The sequence below is a fragment of the Loxodonta africana genome, chromosome 6 (genome assembly GCF_030014295.1).
Source record: "Loxodonta africana isolate mLoxAfr1 chromosome 6, mLoxAfr1.hap2, whole genome shotgun sequence".
Lineage (NCBI taxonomy): Eukaryota > Metazoa > Chordata > Mammalia > Proboscidea > Elephantidae > Loxodonta > Loxodonta africana.
This window is the reverse complement of record NC_087347.1, coordinates 131,044,823-131,060,666: the sequence shown is the minus strand read 5'-3', so window position 1 is coordinate 131,060,666 and position 15,844 is coordinate 131,044,823. Positions and strand designations below refer to the sequence as shown.

The window sequence follows — 15,844 nt, the reverse complement described above, 5'->3', positions numbered from 1 at the left end:
GAAAAAAAAAAAATTATCATTTTGCATCTATCATGGCAAAAACTGCATCAGGTAAGAATCATCAATGAAGGATAAATCTAGAAAAATTTTGATGAGCAGGATATTTGCAAAATCTTGAAGAATTTCCCTGTCGACTTCGTATCTGTTTCAAAGAGGAAAAAAGTAATTACCGTATTTTACACAAATAATACTGCCGTCTGCTTGCCAGCTGTGCCCTCCTCCTTTGAAGTATTTTCATATGTGCCACTATGCCAATTTTTTAACACTTTACGTAAAAAAAAAAGTTAGTATAGCATGCTTTATAAAATACCTTACTGGGCGAGGGCTAGGTTGACCAGTAAATATAGAAGGCGAGTGTAAAAATACTGTGTACAGTAGAAAACTGGCAAACTCTTTGATTAGGTGATCAAAATTAACATAGCCTATGAAAGACAGAAGAGCATTTAGCCATGATACCCTGAGATTACAGAATACCCACAATGCAGTATTCCAAGAAAGAGCAGATTGTATTCTTCAAAAATGACAATATCATGATGGAAACTGTATCGGTTCCCTACAGCTTTTATAACAAACTACTACAAACTTGGTGCCATACAACAGCACAGATTTATTCTCTTATAGTTCTGGAGGCCACACGTCTAAAATCAGTTTCCTGGGCTAAAGCCAAAGTGTGAACAAGGCTGGATCCTTCTGGAGGCTCTAGGGGCAAATCCATTCCTTGACTCTTTCAGCTTCTAGATTGAGGGTTCACCTGGATAATCCAGAATGATGTCCCCATCTCAAACCCTTAATTTAATCACATCTACAAAGTTCCTTTTGCCATCCCCTTTTGCCAGATAAATAGTATTCAAAGGTTCCAAGGATTAGGATGTGGATATTTCTGGGAAACATTATTCAGCCTACCACTGAAATGGTCCAGATTAAAGGATTGCGAAGAGGTATGACAGATAAATGCAATACCTGATCCTAAACTGAACCCTATGTTGGAAGGGGACAATGCAATAAGGGATATTACTGCATGAAATGACAAGATTAGAACAGAACAGTAGATTAGATGGGTAGCCCTAGTGGCACAGTGGTTATAGCGCCCAGCTGCTAACAGAAAGTTCTGTGGTTGGAAACCACTAGCAGGGGAATGATGTGGCAGTCTACTTTGGTAAAGATTTACAGCCTTGGAAACCCTATGGAGAAGTTCTACTCTGTCCTATATGGTTGCTATGAGTAGGAATCGACTCTACAGCTGTGAGCCTGGTTTTCGAGTTTTTGGTAGATTAGGTAAAGGTTAAATTTACTAAAGTTGCTAATCATGCTACAGTTGCATAACAGTATATTCCTATTCTTAGGAAATGCACATGGAAGGGTTGAAAGGGAAAGGGCCATTGTGTATATATCTTACTCTCAGATTACATAGATAGACAATAGATGGATAGAGCAAATGATAAAGCAACTGGGGTAAAATGTTAATAAAATGTCAGTCTGGGTGAATGGTATATGGGTATTTTATTGTATTATTCTGTAAATTTGAATATTTTTTTGAATAAAAGTAAAACAGTTTTTTTTTTTTTTAATTGGGCTGAGAGATACCTGTGAGGAGAATGCAAATGAGGGTGCTGTGCTCTTGTGAACAGCTCAAGGTGATGTAGGAAGGAGCTGACAAGGAGAGGGAGAGGGAACTGAAGACAAACTTCTAGCTCTACACATTTTGCCCCCGGCCATGTCCCTTGCTCTTATATAAACCTCATGCAAAGTAATGAGTACGTATTTTTTCAGCTCCGGACTCTCTTTGAGTCATAATATAAATGTCAGGAATAATCCCATAATCAATAAATCAAATCTATTCTAGCACCTAATTATCACTTTTTGTTTTCACGGATCGCTTGTGCTTGGGAATATTTTAGAAGAAGAGTGACAACAAAAACTGCCATTTGTTCTTGACTTCAGCATGGTGTCAGTCCAAATAGAGATTTTACAAGTTGGGAAGAGTGTGGCATTGGAGGAAGCTGAAACTGAGGGGACAAATGCAACAGTTTCCAGAGATAGCTCCAGGAGGTCAAGCTGAGTCATCTTTTTTCAGTCAAGGCCATTCTGTCTATACATCATCCTCCATACCCACGACGTTCTCTTCACTCTACATATGAGGATCACATCGACAGGAAAACTCTATAGGCTATATGCTTTGAACTTTGTTGTTGTTGTTAATTTTATTTTTGTTGTTGTTGGGAATATACACAGCAGAACATATACTGATTCAATAATTCCTACATGTACAATTCAGTGATATTGATTCCATCCTTCAAGCTGGGCAAACACTCTCACCCTTCTTTTCTAAATTGTTCCTCCCCCACTTACATAAACTCACTGTCCCCTAAGTTTTCTAACTGATCTTTTGAATTGCTGTTGTCAATTTGATCCCATACAGCTAGTTCTTAAGACAGCACAATGCTCAAGACAGACATAATTTACTAATTAAGCTAAACTATTGTTTTTTTTTTTATTGTTTGGTTTTAAGAAGGCTTCAGGGGATATTTTTAGTTCAAGGTTTACAGAGTGTCTCAAGGCAATAGTTTTGGGGTTTCATCCAGCCTCCATGGCTCAGAATGTCTGGATTCTCTGAGAATTTGAAATTCTGTTCTGCATTTTCCCCCACTTGATCAAAATTCTTCTATGGAATCTGTGGTGTAAACATTCAGTAATGGTAGCCAGGCATCATCCAGTTCTTCTGGTCTCACAGGGGCAATTAACCATGCATTCTATTTACCCCTTCTATTCCTGACTCTTTTTCTTTTTCTACTGTGCTGGGTGAATAGAGATCAATTGTTGTACCTTGGATGAGTGCTTGCAAGCTTTTAAGACCCAAGGTACTATGCAATAAACTAGGAGGTAGAATAGAAGCACTGAACATTATATTAGGCCTGTTAACTGGGATGTTCCATGAAACCAGGACCCTGAACCTCCAAATAACAAAATTCCATCAGGTGTTCGGTTGTACGTAAGCAGCCTGAGCAGGTATTCTTTGTGTTATTTTTGTAAAGATATCTGTTACATGACTTTTGCCAATTCAACTTTTTTCACTTGTACAACATATTTTTTATATTTTATTTTAAACAACTCAAAACAATTTGGACTAATACAGAACAGAAAAGCAAGTTTGTTTAAAAATGTTTTAAATAATTTTGAACAGATAATTGATATACAAGTTAAGAGATGTCATTACATCCTCTCTCTCTCCACATTTATATACGTATATGAATGTATATGTATATATGTATATTTACATATGTGTATGCATACATGCATGTAAACACAAATTCAAATATATGTGTGTTTGTGTGTGTGTAAAGTTCTTTAACATGCTTATATAAATGAGCCCTCTGGTCCAACAGAGTCAATAATTGCTTCTTAGGTGAAGAAAGGTTTGAAAACTGCCTTGGGGGAGAATCTTACAAACTGGGCTGAAAATGGATCCTCCATTTGAGCAAAACCAAGGATGACCTTCCTGTCTCATTTGATATTTCATTTGATATCTCTCACTTCCACCCACCAACCATCAACAGACTTCAGAAACAGCTAAGAGGTTAAAAAAAAGTGGTTGCTTTATGTTACAGTAATATAGAAGCTAAAAAATTAGACTATGCATAAATGGTATAATTTCAGTAGTGATGAGAAAGGCCATCCCCAATCCCTGTCTCTCCATCGCAGGCTGATCTCTAAAGTTCTTTATCCAATAAAAAGTTGAACTTCTCTCACTAATTTGAAAGAAGCACAGGGCTTGCTCTGATGGGTGGATTTAGCATACACTTAAAGTAACACTCCCCACTTCCTTTTTCAAGCCAGGCATGCACAGCTTAGTTGAATTCTGAGATGAGAAGGGAACTAGGGCTCTGTTCCAAAAAAAATCAGCTTCCCAAAATCCACATAAAGTAAACTCCTAAAATTAAGAATAATTTTGGCTTTACTAATAAATCCTATTTTAATAGATTACTTATCTCTGCGGTCTTTTAAATCCTAATGTGAAACCAAGTGGCTTGCCTTAACATAATAATACCCTTGGAAGCTATTTAAGTTCCTATGGCTGCGTACCTCTGTGTGAAATAGTTTAAGGCTGCCTTGCACTGAACCGATATTAGGTGTGTGCCCGTGATGTCAAATACGTGTGCTATTCGATAAGGAATCAAAGACAGATAGGATAGTCTCTACTTATAGGGGCTCTCATTTTGGTGGTAGAGATACACATTAACTGATATATCGCGTGCAACTTATTAGTACCAACTAGAATAAAAATCTACCACCCATCAATCACTTTGTTGCACTGTAGCAACTTGCACATTGCTGTGATGGCAGTACTCATGCCATCTGTATTTCAAATACCAGCAAGGTCACCCATGTTGGACAGGTTTCAGTGGAGGTTCCAGACTAAAATAGACTAGAAAGAAAGGCCTGGCGATCTACTTCCAAATATTAACCAATGAAAACCTCATGAATCACAACAGAACATTTTCTGACTCACTTGCTTTGAAACATCACCAGGAAGAATCAATCACTGGAAATGGACACCATGTGTGGTGAAATAGAGGGCCAGTGAGGGTATGGGACACTCTTGGTGAGCTGGATAGGTGCAGTAGCTACAGTGATGGACTCAAATTTGCTAGTGATTGCAAAGATGGCACAGGAACAGGCAATGTTTTATTTTGCTGTACATAAGATCATCATGAGTTGGAGTCAACTCAACAATAGCTAACAACAGAATAGAAATATAAACCAAGTTGAATGGGAGGTCAGAGGAAAAAACATGTGCGCCAAAGGGGCTTAGAAGATTTAAGAAGGTTTTTTGAAGGCCCAGATAGGTCTGCTAGTAAAGAATGTGAGGAAAAGAATTCTTGACATACAGAACAGTCGGTGAGAAGCCACAGGAGTGAGTGACTTGCAGCAGGAGGAGAAGAGCTGTGTGTCTGGAACCTGGGGTGTGTGTGCTCTTGAGTGGCTAGTGATGAGAAACACATATGGAGGCAGAGCATGAATGGCCTCAGACCTGAAGGCAGAGGTGGTGCCATATAGCCATTAAAACAGGAGCATAGCTCATGATTTCTTTCACAGTAAGATGTACTCTTAATTACACTGGAGAGAATCTGCTAGAGTGGAGGAAGAGTCGAGCAGCATAGTCAGTAGAGTTTAGCTGACAATGAAGGCGTAGCAAGAAAATGAAGATTGGAGAGAACTGCAGTGAGTTTGAAGAGGAAAGAGCATCTCTTATAAAAGCTTCTGAATACACATGGTGTCGCAGCTATGGGTTCTGCACTCTTGTATTACGGTTATTTTATCTTCTACCTTTCTATCAGCTGTCTTTTCTTGCTGTTAGAGGACAATATCCTAAGATTACTATTTCTTCTAACTTGCTATTTTGAAATGAGTATGAGCTATGAGCTAGGAGGTCACATCAAGTACATTGGAAGAGTAAGAAAAAATAAATGAGTTTTATGAGTGAAGGCCTAAAGAACTTTCCTATAAACAAACTCCACGAGCTAAAGCGTGGAAAATTTGGCTTCCTCTTGTGTTTCTTTTAAATACATTTTTTAAAACTTAAAAGGTTTGTGCATGATCTAAACTCTGTGTTCTCAGAGTCCTGAATATTTGAGATGTACAGAAATTTTTCAGAAGAAGTTGGAAGGCTGAGATAATTAAGAAAGTTGTAAATATTGTATGGGGTAGACTTGTTATGATTTCTTTATTCCTGGTTACAGAACAGGAGTAGATTTGCCAACTTTATGTTCTAGATATGTTATTGACAAATCAACCCCTGAGAAACCACATGGAGTGATCAGCCAGGTGTAGTATAAGACCTAAATTAAAAAGCTACCAACAGAAGCCCAAGGATAATGATAAAAATTAGCCATGAACAAAAAGAGCAGCAGCCTACCAGCTGATTTCAAAAGGAAGTCTAACAATGGTTTCCACTACGGAATAGGGGAAAAATGAATGATGGAAAAAGTAAAAAATAGGCATGCCTTTGAGAGGAGGTTTGACTTTTCAGAATGCGAACTTGATGCCTTAACTCACATATATCTACCAAGCTGCCTGCGCTTCAATTTCCTTAACTAAGTTGGAAGGAACATTATATATATATATTTTTTCCTTTGGTCATATTTATTTTGTTAATACTTTTTATTGTACTTTAGGAGAAAGTTTATAAATCAAGTCAGTCTCTCACACAAAAACTTATACACACTTTGCTACATACTACCAATTACTCTTCCCCTAATGAGACAGCCCACTCTCTCCCTCTACTCTCTCTTTTTGTGTCCATTTTCTCAGCTTCTAACCCCCTCTACCCTCTCATCTCTCCTCCAGGGAGAAGATGCCGACATAGTCTCAAGTGTCCACCTGATCCTAGAAGCTCACTCTTCACTAGGATCCCTCTCCAGCCAATTGTCCAGTCCAATCCATGTCTGAAGAGTTGGCTTTGGGAATTGTTCCTGTCCTGGGCTAACAGAAGGTCTAGGGGCCATGACCACTGGGGTCCTTCCAGTCTCAGTCAGACCATTAAGTCTGGTCTTTTTATGAGAATTTGGGGTTTGCATCCCACTGCTGTCCTGCTCCCTCAGGGGTTCTCCGTTGTGTTCCTTGTCAGGGCAGTCATCAATTGCAGCCAGGCACCATCTAGCTCTTCTGGTCTCAGGATGATGTAGTCTCTGGTTCATGCGGCCCTTTCTGTCTCTTGGGCTCGTAATTACCTTGTGTCTTGGTGTTCTTCATTCTCCTTTGACCCAGTGGGTTGAGACCAATTGACGCATCTTAGTTGGCTGCTTGCTAACATTTAAGACTCCAGGTGCCACTCTTCAAAGTGGGATGCAGAATGTTTTCTTAACAGATTTTATTATACCAATTGACTTAGATGTCCCCTGAAACCATGGTCCCCAAACCCCTGCCACTGCTACACTGGCCTTCGAATAATGCAGTTTATTCAGGAAACTGCTTTTGGGTTAGTCCAGTTGTGCTGAACTCCCCTGTATTGTGTGTTGTCTTTCCCTTCACCTAAAGTAGTTCTTATCCACTATCTAATTAGTGAATACCCGCTCCTATCCTCCCTCCCTCTCATAACAAAAGAATGTTTTCTTCACAGCTTAAACTATTTCCCAAGTTCTTATAATAGTGGTCTTATACAATATTTGTCCTTTCGCAACTAATTTCACTCATCATAATGCCTTCCAGGTTCCTCCATGTTATGAAATGTTTCACAGATTCTTCACTGCTCTTTATTGATGCGCAGTATTCCATTGTGTAAATATACTATAATTTATTTATCCATTCATCCGTTGATGGGCACCTTGGTTGCTTCCATCTTTTTGCTATTGTAAACAGTGCTGCAATGAACATGGGTGTGCATATATCTGTTCGTGCAAAGGCTCTTATTTCCAAGGAGTGGGATTGCTGGATCATATGGTAGTTCTATTTCTAGCTTTTTAAGGAAGCGCCAAATCGATTTCCAAAGTGGTTGTACCATTCGACGTTCCCACCGGCAGTGTATAAGTGTTCCAATCTCTCCACAGCCTCTCCAAAATTTATCATTTTGTGTTTTTTGGATTAATGGCAGCCTTGTTGGAGTGAGATGAAATCTCATTTTAGTTTTGATCTGCATTTCTCTAATAGCTAATGATCGTGAACACTTCCTCATGTATCTGTTAGCTACCTGAATGCCTTCTTTAGTGAAGTGTCTATTCAAATCTTTTGCCCATTTTTTAATTGGGTTATTTGTTTTTTCACAGTTGAGTTTTTCCAGTATCATGCAGATTTTAGAGATCAAGCACTGATCAGAAATGTCATAGCTAAAAACTTTTTCCCAGTCAGTAGGTAGTCTTTTTACTCTTTTGGTGAAGTCTTTGGATGAGCATAGGTGTTTGATTTTTGGGAGCTCCCAGGTATCTAGTTTCTCTTCTGCATTCTTAATAATGTTTTGTACACAGTTTATGCCAAGAAATTGGGGCTTCTAATGTTGTCCCTATTTTTTCTTCCATGATCTTTATCATTTTAGATTTTATATTTAGGTCTTTGATCCATTTTGAGCTCGTTTTTGTGTGTGGAGTGAGGTATGGGTCTTATTTGATTTTTTTGCAGATGGATATCCAGTTATGCCAGCACCATTTGTTAATAGACTCTTTTCTCCATTTAACTGTTTTGGGGACTTTGTCAAATATCAACTGCTCATGTGTGGATGGATTTATGTCTGGATTCAATTCTGTTCCATTGGTCTATGTATCTGTTGTACCAGTACCAGGCTGTTTTGACTACTGTGGCAGTATAACAGGTTCTAAAATCAGGTAAAGTAAGGCCTGCCACTTTGTTCTTCTTTTTCAGTAATGCCTTATTTATCCGGGGCCTCTTTCCCTTCCATATGAAGTTGGTGATTTGTTTCTCCATCTCACTGAAGAATGCCATTGGGATTTGGATTGGAATTGCATTAAAGGTATAGATTGCTTTTGGTAGAACAGACCTTTTTATGCTGTTGTCTTCCTATCCATGAACACAGTATGTTTTTCCACTTATGTAGTTCTCTTTTTGTTTCTTGCAGAAGTGTATTGTAGTTTTCTTTGTAGAAGTCTTTTACATCTCTGGTAAGATTTATTCCTAAGTATTTTATCTTCTTGGGGGCTACTGTAAATTGTATTGGTCTGGAGATTTCCTCTTTGATGTTCTTTTTGTTGGTGTAGAGGAATCCAACGGATTTTTGTATGTTTATCTTGTGTCCCGTTGCTCTGCTGAACTCTTCTATTAGTTTAAGTAGCTTCTTGAGGATTCCTTAGGGTTTTCTGTGTATAAGATCATGTCACCTGCAAATAGAGATACTTTGCTTCTTCCTTGCCAATCTGGATGCACTTTTATTTCTTTATCTAAACTAATTGCTCTGGCTAGGACCTCCAGCACAATGTTGAATAATAGTGGTGATAAAGGGCATCCTTGTCTGGTTCCCGATCTCAAGGGGAATGCTTTCAGGCTCTCTCCATTTAGGATGATGTTGGCTATTGGCTTTGAATAAATGCCCTTTATTATGTTGAGGAATTTTCCTTCTATTCCTATTTTGCTGAGAGTTTTTATCATGAATGGGTGTTGGACTTTGTCAAATGCCTTTTCTGCATCAACTGATAAAATCATGTGATTCTTGTCTTCTGTCTTATTTATGTGGTGGATTACATTAACTGTTTTTCTAATGCTGAACCATCCCTGCATACCTTGTATGAATCCCACTTAGTCATGGTGAATTATTTTTTTTGATATGTTGTTGAATTCTATTGGCTAGAATTTTGTCGAGCATTTTTGCATCTAAGTTCATGAAGGATATATGCCTGTAATTTTCTTTTTTGTGTGGTGTCTTTACCTGGTTTTGGTATCAGGGGTATGCTGGCTTCATAGAATGAGTTTGGGAGTATTCTGTCCTTTTCTATGCTTTGAAATACCTTTAGTAGAAGTGGTGTTAACTCCTCTCTGAAAGTTTGGTAGAATTCTGCAGCGAAGCCCTCTGGGCAGTGTTTTGTTGTTGTTGTTGTTGTGGTTGTGAGTTTTTTGATTGTCTTTTCAATCTTCTCTTTTGTTATGGGTCTATTTAGTTGTTCTACCTCTGTGTTAGTTTAGGTAGGTAGTGTGTTTCTAGGAATTCATCCATTTCTTCTAGGTTTTCAAATTTGTTAGAGTACAATTTTTCATACTGGTAGAGTAGTGGTTAAGTGCTACAGCTGCTAACCAAAGGATTGGCAGTTCAAATCCGCCAGGTGCTCCTTAGCAACTCTATGGGCCAGTTCTACTCTGTCCTATAGGGTCACTATGAGTCGGAATGGACTCGGTGGCATTGGGTTTTTGGGTAATCTGATATGATTCTTTTAATTTCAGTTGGGTCTGTTGTAATATTGCCCATCTCATTTCTTATTTGGGTTATTTGCTTCCTCTCCTGTTTTTCTTTTGTCGGTTTGGCCAATGGTTTATCAATTTTGTTCATTTTTTCAAAGAATAAGCTTTTGGTCTTGTTAATTCTTTCAATTATTTTTCTGTTTTCTATTTCATTTAGTTCAGCTCTAATTTTTATTGTTTTCTTCTGGTGCCTAATGGTTTCTTTTGATGCTCCATTTCTATTTATTCAAGTTGTAGGAATAGTTCTTTGATTTTGGCCCTTTCTCCTTTTTGTATGTGTGCATTTATTGATATAAATTGACCTCTGAGCACTGCTTTGACTGTATCCCAAAGGTTCTGATAGGAAGTGTTTTCATTCTCATTAGATTCTATGAATTTTTTTATTCCATCCTTAATGTCTTCTATAATTCAGTCTTTTTTGAGCAGGGTGTTGTTCAGTTTCCAAGTGTTTGATTTCTTTTCCCTGCTTTTTCTGTTATTGATTTCCACTTTTATGGTCTTATGGTCAGAGAAGATGCTTTGTAATATTTCAATGTTTTGGATTCTGCTAAGCGTTGCTTTATGACCTAATATGTGGTTTATTCTAGGGACTGTTCCATGTGCACTAGAAAAAGAAAGCGTACTTGACTGCTGTTGGGTGGTGTGTTCTGTATATGTCTATGAGGTCAAGTTGGTTGATTGTGGCATTTAGATCTTCTGTGTCTTTATTGAGCTTCTTTCTGGATGTCCTATCCTTCACCAAAAGTGTTCTGTTGAAGTCCTGTACTGTTATTGTGGAGCTGCCTATCTCACTTTTCATTGCTGATAAAGTTTGTCTTATGTATCCTGCAGTCCTGTCATTAGGTGCATAAATATTCAATAGGGTTATATCCTCTTGGAATATTGTCCCATCAATCATTATATCGTGTCCTTCCTTATCCTTTATGATGGATTTAACTCTAAAGTCTATTTTGTCAGAAATTTATATTGCCACTCCTGCTCTTTTTTGATTGTTGTTTGCTTGATATGTTTTTTTCTATCCTTTGATTTTTAGTTTGTCTGTGCCTCTAAGTCTAAGGTGTGTCTCTTGTAGGCAGCATATAGACGGAGTGTGTTTTTAATCCATTCTGGCACTCTCTGTCTCTTTATTGGTGCATTGAGTCCATTAACATTCACCATAATTATGGATAGGTATGAATTAGTGCTATCATTTTGATGTCTTTTTTTGTATGTTGTTCACAGTTTCTTTTTCCGACTTAATTTTTTGTGCTTAGTTTATCTTTATATATTGTCTTTCCCTCTTATTTGTTGTTGGTGCCAAGTGTTTTGTCTTCAAGTTCACAGATTCTGCCTTCCACTTGCTCAATTCTGCTCCTCTGACTTTCTATTGAGTTGTCTAATTCTGTATTTTTATTGTTTATCTTCTGAATTTCTGATTTCTCTCTGTCTATGGATTTTTCCAGCTTATAAAATTTTTCATTATGCCCCTGAATAACGTTTTCAATTTCTTCTCCTCCTTTATCTGTGTGTTCCTTGGCTTGTTCTTTGTATGACCTACAGTCCTACAGTCTTAGGTGGGCAGGGGTGATTGGTGTAGGTACCAGTATCTGGTTGCAGCAGAGAGTCAAGCTCTGAACAAGGCAGGGGGCTGAGATTTGTCCCCTACATGTCTCTGAGGAAAGCGTGTTCCTGTTCTCTACAGCGTACAGGCGGGTGTGTTCTGCAGATGGACCATGGTCATCTAATGTTTTTGGTTATAAGGACTGGGAGGTACCAGTTATCCTTGGACCCCTGTCGTGGATGACTGGGTGATCTGAGTGGAGCCATCAGTCCTTAGGCCCCTGATGTGGGTAGCTAAGGACCCTGTTTAATAGGCAAAGTGGTGTCAAACATCAAACTCCCACTTCACCACTGCACAAACAGTTGTAGTCTGCAAACAAGGGTCTATTCTCCTGAAATAGACCCACATAGGTTCATGCAGAGGGGAAAGGTACTCAAAGTCCACAGACTGTTTATGCCTGGATGGGAGCCACTTCTGTCCTGAGCTTCCCTGGTTAGTGGACCTGGCAAATTATCTTTTCCCCCAATTGCAAATTTATTCCTTCTCCAGAGCCTGGAGGATGGCTGTAGGTGCTCAACAGGGCCTGTCTCAGGCCCAGGGAAATCAACAGCCTCTGAAGCCAGCTTGGGGGTGGGGGCCATGGTAAAATATACGCAAGTAGTTAGCTTTTGCCACGAGCGCTGTTCTTCTCTGGTTCTGGAAGTGTGAGTAGGCTGTGTGCCTGGCTGCCTCTCCCTGTGGAAACTACGGCCTAACGCTACTACCAGCCCACCACAGCTGCTCCTGGGAACGATGCCTGAGGGCTTCTGGTGATTCAGATCTGGTAACTCCTTTCTGCTTTAGAACCGCCTCTTCCTCCCCCTCCCCCTCAGTTCATTTTCTAACCTTGCCTTTGATGTTTAGGGCTCCTAGCTTGTCATAAATATACTCATTTCACTTGTTTTTTTTTTTTTGGGTCTTTGTTGTAAGAGGGCTTACTGGAAGCATCTGCCTATTCTGCTGTCTTGGCGCTGCCTCCACATGAGCCGTTCTGACTGTGCCACAGAAATATTTTCTTAAAAAGTATGTGGTCCATGTTCTCATTGGGCACAGTTTTGTATGCTATTCCAATGCCTATTTAAAAAATCATTTCAGAAATACAATGAAAAATACATTTTTAGAGGCATACTTCAAAAATAGGCTCTGTCTGTCTTAAAAAATAGAATGTTTACCAGACTAACTGAAGAATCAAAACAAATCACTTTGTCTGGGAGTGGAAAGCCAAGGTGATGAATGCAATCTGGCAAATTTGTTGTATGTAAGAATTATGTTTAATCACTGAAACAAAGCTGAAGCTGTATCTGCTTTTAATGGTAACCTTTGGCTGAGTACATAAAAAAATGGTAACCTTTGACTGAGTACATAGACACTGAAAATACAATACTTAGTCATTCTTACCTCTTTTTTACTCTCTAATGCAAAGTATTGACAAGGGAGGAACACAATAAGTGAATCATTGGAGAATTTGTCTGTCAAGCCTCTGGGTCTGTGTATTATCTCAGAATATCCCTGCTAAATGTCTGTAAAGTAGAGGATCAATAAAAACACGGGAAACCCTCAGTGAGATGGATAGACACAGTGGCTGCAACAATGAATTCAAAAATACCAATGATCATGAAGAAGGCACAGGACAGGACAATGTTTTTCTGTTATTCACAAAGTCACTATGAACCAGAGGTGACTCGATGGTAACTAAAAACAACATTCCTACTTAAAAAAAAAAAAAAAAAGGTCACCCAGTTCACTGTTATTTATTTTAAAGAACTTATTTTGTTTCAAGAAGGAAACACTTCCATGGATATAAAAGAACTGGTTAAACAATTTCATCAGATTAAAGTTGAGAAGTGGTCAGAAAGAACAACACAAGAGAAGAAACCAGAATGTGTAAAAGAATGAGAAAGAGCATCTGTAATTTCTCCAGAACTTACATGGAAGGAAAAATCTACAGACTCAGAGGAGGACAATATATCTTGACCACTATTTTGCAACAAAACCAGCTAGTTTCCATCAGTTCTTGCTGAACTCCCAGAGCACGTGAACATACCTAAAACAGTTTGTGGTTCTTCCAAATCATCCATTCCTAAGGTTACCACCTCACCCTCATTAACATCTCCAGCAGCTGTCCCACCAGAGTTTGCCTATGTCCCAGCTGACCCAGCTCTGTTTGCTGCCCAGATGTTAGCAATAGCAGCAAGTGAAGCAGGACAACCACCACCGTATTCTAACATGCAGACCTTTTATTGTCTAGCTGATATGAATCAACAAAGTAACCCGTCACCACCACCTGCAGCTGGTCCTTTTCCTCAAGCAAACTTGTATTTATCTAATTCTAGGAATCCACAGTTTCTGCAGCATCCAACTTCTGCAGCATAAGTTACTTCTCCAACTTATGTGATGATGAATGACACCAAGAAGACCGGTGCCCAACCTTTTATTTTAGTAGGCTCAAATGTTCAGGAAGCACAGAATCGGAAACCTCTTCCTGGACATGCTGTTGTTTCACAGTCAGATATCTTGAAGGGATATGCTGCAGTATAATACCCATTGTTGTTCTTGCAGGTGAGAAACTCCAGAAACACACCCTAAATTCCCAGAATGCTAGTCATCCTACAAGTGGACAAGATGTCACTTAACAACAAAGCCCAGTTTTTCTTTCTGTTGCTTTCCCAGTAGAGGATGTAGCCAAAAAAGTTCAAGATCTGGGACAAACTTAGTCCCTTTGGAAGTTACAGTATTGCTGGAGAAATTACCATGACTACTGCCCATGTTTGCAGAGCAAAAACTTAAAACTAGTAGGTAATTTTTCCTACCATAATATGTGACCGTTAACATGCTTAAGTTTATGTAGATAGATGGATAGATGATAGATAGACAGATGATAGATAGATAGATAGATGATAGATAGATAGATAGATAGATAGATAGATAGATAGATAGATAGATAGATAGATAGATAGATAGATAGATAGATGATAGATAGAAAGATATATACACACATATATATAAACATATATATATATATACCAAAACCAAACCCATTGCCGTTGAGTCAATTCCGACTCATAGCAACCCTGTAGAGGGTTTCCAAGGAGCGCCTGGTGGATTCAAACTGCTGACCTTTTGGTTAGCAGCTGTAGCTCTTAACAACTATGCCACCAGGGTTTCTGAGATATATGTATATATATATATATATAATTTATTTAAATATATATATTATAAATAAACTTGGAAGCATGTGTGTGTATTTATGTATATATCCACTTTATAGAAGAGGTAACTGGTGCTCTGATGGATAGGAAGGTAAACGGCTTGCTCGAAGCCAACCAGCTGGTAAGTGGTGGGGCTAAAATTCTCCTACTCCACTGTCCATATTGTTGGTCATTCAGCTATGCTATGAACCTTCCCTTGACTCTCTCCTTCCACTGTTATTGTTAGGTGCCGTTGAGTTGGTTCTGACGCTTGATGACCCTATAAAAACCCCCAGTAGGACAGAGTAAAACTGCCCCATAGGGTTTCCAAGGAGCAGCTGTTAGATTTGAACTGCCGATCTTTTGGTTAGAAACCGAGCTTTTAACCACTATGCCACCAGGGCTCCCACATGCCTCTAGGTATCCAACAGCAAATTACAAGATTACCATTTCAAATTTTAGGAAATTCTTCTTTACTTCTCATCTCCCTGTCAAAATTACATGCCCATTGGCCTATCCCTACAAGATAATGCTCTCCATGTTTCAAAGTAAGGCATAATTTCTGTATTAGCCCATCTGAGGTGAAGTACAAATGGCTGAAAACAATATAATGTATCACACTATTTCCTAAACTAAATTTTTAAATGCTTCCTTATTTATACCACCATTCATTTCTCCACTTCCTTCTACTTCATTAGCTCTTAGGATAAAGTCTCTGTTTCTGACTTCTCACCATATAATTTTATCAACCAGCATATATATGCCTTAGCCTTCTTTACCCCCACTTTCTTCTTCATGCCATTTCTAGTTCCCATGCTTTGTGTTTGAGCTGTACCACATGAAACACTTCACACATACAAATACCCTACTGTTTCAAAAGATATTAGCTTAACCATAGTGGCACAGTGGTTAAGAGCTCAGCTGCTAACCAAAGCCTGGCAGTTCAAATCTACCAGCCACTCCTTGGAAATCCTATGGGTTAGTTCTACTGTGTCCTATAGGGTCACTATGAGTTGGAATTGACTCTAAGGCAACAGGTTTGTTTGTTTGTTTTAATAATGTGTCACCTATGTGTCAGTTTGTCTTACTGCGGAGGCTTGAATGTTGCTGCGAGGCTGGAAGCTATGCCACCAGCATTTCAAATACAAGCAGGGTCAGCCATGGTGGACTGAAATTAATTGAT

The 15,844-nt window shown here is 38.8% G+C and overlaps 1 pseudogene; it reads left to right on the top strand.

The window, feature by feature from the left end:
* The window catches only part of LOC100666281 (uncharacterized), a 29,350-nt pseudogene extending 14,995 nt beyond the window's left edge, over nt 1-14,355 (top strand).
* Nucleotides 14,356-15,844: the final 1,489 nt, after the last annotated feature.